Here is a 5,188-nt window from a genome sequence, read left to right as displayed (position 1 = left end):
TTTGCAGAGATGTGAAGAAACTAATCTTGTCTTGAATTGGGAAAAGTGCCACTTTATGGTTAATGAAGGTATTGTCTTGGGGCATAAAGTTTCTGAAAGAGCTATTGAAGTTGATAAAGCCAAGGTTGATGCTATTGAAAAGATGCCATGTCCCAAGGACATCAAATGTATAAGAAGTTTCCTTGGTGATGCCGGTTTTTATAGGAGGTTCATTAAGGACTTCTCAAAAATCTCTCGGCCTCTAACTAATTTATTACAAAAAGATATACCATTTGTCTTTGATGATTATTGTGTAGAAGCATTTGAAATACTTAAGAAAGCATTGATCTCTGCACCTATTGTTCAGCCACCTGATTGGAATTTACACTTTGAAATTATGTGCGATGCTAGTGATTATGTTGTAGGTGTTGTTCTAGGACAAAGAGTTGATAAGAAACTAAATGTTATTCAATATGCTAGTAAAACTCTAGACAATGCTCAAAGAAATTATGCTACTACTGAAAAATAATTCTTAGCAGTTGTATTTGCTTGTGATAAGTTTAGACCTTATATTGTTGATTCTAAAGTAACTATTCACACTGATCATGCTGCTATTAAATATCTTATGGAAAAGAAAGATGCTAAACCTAGACTTATTAGATGGGTTCTCCTGCTACAAGAATTTGATTTACATATTGTTGATAGAAAAGGAGCTGAGAACCCCGTTGCAGACAACTTGTCTAGGTTAGAAAATGTGCTTGATGACCCACTACCTATTGATGATAGCTTTCCTGATGAGCAATTAAATGTCATAAATACTTCTCATACTGCTCCATGGTATGCTGATTATGCTAATTACATTGTTGCTAAGTTTATACCACCTAGTTTCACATACCAGCAAAAGAAAAAGTTCTTTTATGATTTGAGGCATTACTTTTGGGATGACCCACATCTTTATAAAGGACTAGATGGTGTTATTAGACGTTGTGTACCTGAGTATGAACAGGAACAGATCCTACGCAAGTGTCACTCCGAAGCTTATGGAGGACACCATGCTGGAGATAGGACTACCCATAAGGTACTGCAATCTGGTTTTTATTGGCCTACTCTCTTCAAGGGTGCCCGTAAGTTTGTTTTATCTTGTGATGAATGTCAAAGAATTGGTAATATTAGTAGACGTCAAGAAATGCCTATGAATTATTCACTTGTTATTGAACCATTTGATGTTTGGGGCTTTGACTATATGGGACCTTTCCATTCCTCTAATGGTTATACACATATTTTAGTTGATGTTGATTACGTTACTAAGTGGGTAGAAGCTATTCCAACTACTAGTGCTGATCATAACACTTCTAGTAAAATGCTTAAAGAAGTTATTTATCCAAGGTTTGGAGTCCCTAGATATTTAATGACTGATGGTGGTTCACATTTTATTCATGGTGCTTTCCGTAAAATGCTTGCTAAATATGATGTTAATCATAGAATTGCATCTCCTTATCACCCTTAGTCTAGTGGTCAAGTAGAATTGAGTAATAGAGAACTCAAATTAATTTTACAAAAGACTGTCAATAGGTCTAGAAAGAATTGGTCCAAGAAACTAGATGATGCATTATGGGCCTATAGAACTGCATATAAAAATCCTATGGGTATGTCTTCGTATAAAATGGTCTATGGAAAAGCATGTCACCTACCTCTCAAACTAGAACACAAGGCTTATTGGGCTATCAAAGAACTTAATTATGATTTTAAACTTTCCGGTGAGAAGAGGTTATTTGATATTAGCTCACTTGATGAATGGAGAACTCAAGCCTATGAAAATGCCAAGTCGTTTAAAGAAAAAGTTAAAAGATGGCATTACAAAAGGATACAAAAGCGTGAGTTCAACGTAGGTGATTATGTATTGCTATACAACTCTCCTTTAAGATTTTTTGCAGGAAAACTTCTCTCTAAATGGGAAGGCCCTTACGTTATCGAGGAGGTCTATTGTTCCGGTGCCATAAAAATCAACAACTTTGAAGGCACAAATCCGAAGGTGGTGAATGGTCAAAGAATCAAACACTATATCTCAGGTAATCCCATAAATGTTGAAACCAATGTTATTGAAACCGTAACCCCGGAGGAATACATAAAGGACACTTTCCGGAACGTTTCAGACTCAGAAAAGGAATAGGTATGGGGTACGGTAAGTAAACCGACTCCAAAACAGTTTTCAAGGCAATATTTCTCCGTTTTGGAATATTTAGAAAAATAGAAATATAAGCAGCAGTCCGGAAAGGACACGAGGGCCCCACGAGGGTGGAGGGCACGCCCTACCCTACTGGGCGCACCCCCTACCTCGTGGGCACCTCGTGTGCTCTCCGGACTCCGTTTTCTTACAGGACACGTATTTTGGTCGGTGAAAATCCATTATATAACCTCCCGGGGGTTTTGACTCCCGTATCACGCAAAAATCTCCTGTCTTTGTTTCGAGCTGTTTTTCTGACAGATCTAGATTATCATGACGTCTCCAAGTGCTCCCAAGGACAAGTTCTTCGAGAAGGTCATCAACCCTTACCTTGCGGAGGTGCAGCGACACCCTCAAACCATTGAGATGCGTGATGGGTTGCTACACATCCGTGATGCTGAGGGACCGAAGGGGAACGGAAGCATGGAGACGAGGCTCGAAGCAATGGAGCAACAAGTTTTCAAGTGACAGGGGATGGTGGAGCATGGACTCAACTCCAACTACATGATGATCGCAAAGTTCACCAACAAACACAAGCTGGATGCTGACAACATCGGGGATACCATCTTCAAGCTTCATGAGAAAATCGAGCACCTTCAAGCTCAGATCTATGACCTGCAAAACCAAAACTTTGAGTATGAATATAGATTCAAAAGGATGATTTTGGCTGCAGATTTGAGGATCCCGGAGACTCGGTCATCCATCTATGATGGTGAGCCTATGCCTTGGAAGAAGGACGACAAGCCTATGCCATCAACAAAATCACCACAATCTCCTCCAACAAAGAAGGATTGAGTATCTGGTATGGGCACTCCACTTGGCAACTGCCAAGCTTGGGGGAGTGCCCCGGTATCGTATCACCATCACTTTTATCTTTACCGTTTTTCTTAGTTCAATCCTTTTGGTAATATCTTGATCCAGTAGAATAAAAGTTCTTAGTACGATCTAGTTGTGAGTTTTGCTTTATTAGCCCTCTATGTAATCGAGTCTGTGGGCTATATAATAAAGATTAGTGTTGAGTCAAGGGCTTGATAATTTTGCCATGATCCTAAGTGAATAAAGAAAAGAGAAAGAAATAAAAAGAAACAAAGAGATCAAGTGACTCTTATGGAGAGTAATGAGCTCACATAGAAAGATTATGATGAATAAAAGTTATTGAGGCTTCACAAACAATGTTTTGGTCATCGTTGCAATTGATAGGAAGTAATAAAGAAAGAGAGGTCTTCACATATAAATATACTACCTTGGACATCTTTTATGATTGTGAGCACTCATTAAAATATGACATGCTAAAGAGTTGACATTGGACAAGGAAGACAACATAATGGGTTATGTTTTCTTACATCTGAGACAAATTATATTATCTTGGATCCTCCAACATGTTGAGCTTGCCTTTCCCCCTCATGCTAGCCAAATTCATTGCACAAAGTAGAGATACTACTTGTGCTTCCAAACACCCTTAAACCAGTTTTGCCATGAGAGTCCACCATACCTACCTACAGGTTGATTAAGATCCATCAAGTAAGTTGTCATCGGTGCAAGCAATAAAAATTGCTCTCTAAATATGTAGGATTGATTGGTGTGATAGAAATAAGCTTTATACAATCGTGTGATATGGAAGTAATAAAAGCGACATACTGGATAATAAAGGTCCATATCACAAGTGGCAATATAAAGTGACGTTCTTTCGCATTAGGATTTTGTGCATCCAACCATAAAAATGCATGACAACCTCTACTTCCCTCTGTGAAGGGCCTATCTTTTACTTTTATCTCCGATACTGCAATAGAGTCATGGTGATCTTCACCGTTCCTTTTTACATTTTATCCTTTGGCAAGCACAATATGTTGGAAAGATCCTGGTATATATGGCTAATTGGATGTGGGTTTTCATAAACTATTACTGTTAACATTACCCTTGAGGTAAAACGTTGGGAGGAAAACCTATAAGCCCCTATCTTTCTCTGTGTCCGATTAAAACTCCATACCCATAAGTATTGCGTGAGTGTCAGCAATTGTGAAAGACTATATGATAGTTGAGTATGTGGACTTGCTGAAAAGCTCTTAGACATTGACTCTTTCCTATGCTATGATAAATTGCAATTGCTTCAATGATTGAGATTATAGTTTGTTAGTTTTCAATGAATTTTACGATTCATACTTGATATTGTGATTGAATTATTACTCTAGCATAAGATATCATATGACAAGAATTATATAAGTTGCTGCTCTAAGAACGATCATGATGCCCTCGTGTCCGTATTTTATTTTTATCAACACCTTCATCTCTAAACATGCGGACATATTTTTCGATTTCGGCTTTTCGCTTAAGGACAAGCGAGGTCTAAGCTTTGGGGAGTTGATACGTCCATTTTGCATCATGCTTTTATATCAATATTTATTGCATTATGGGCTGTTATTACACATTACGTCACAATACTTATGCCTATTCTCTCTTATTTTATAAAGTTTACATAAAGAGGGAGAATGCCGGCAGCTGGGATTCTGGCTGGAAAAGGAGCAAATATTAGAGACCTATTCTGCACAGCTCCAAAAGTCCTGAAACTTCACGGATGATGTTTTCCAAATATATAAAAAACATTGAGCGCAAGAACTTCACTGGGGGGGCCACACCCTGCCCACGAGGGTGGGGCGCGCCCTACCCCCCTAGGCACACCCCCGTACCTCGTGGGCCCCCTGGTAGCCCTCCGGTGACCATCTTCTGCTATATGGACTCTTTCAATGTGAAAAAAAAATCATAAGTCATCTTCTCGGACAAAACTCTGCCGCCATGAGGCGGAACCTTGGCGGAACCAATCTAGGGTTCTGGCGGGGTTGTTCTGCCGAGGAAACTCCCCCCCCGGAGGGGGAAATCATCGCCATCGTCATCACCAACGCTCCTATCATCGGGATAGGGCAATCTCCATCAACATCTTCATCGGCACCATCTCATCTCAAAACCCTAGTTCATCTCTTGTATCCAATT

This window comes from Triticum urartu, chromosome 1 (assembly GCF_003073215.2).
Source record: "Triticum urartu cultivar G1812 chromosome 1, Tu2.1, whole genome shotgun sequence".
NCBI lineage: Eukaryota > Viridiplantae > Streptophyta > Magnoliopsida > Poales > Poaceae > Triticum > Triticum urartu.
This window is presented reverse-complemented; position numbering follows the sequence as displayed.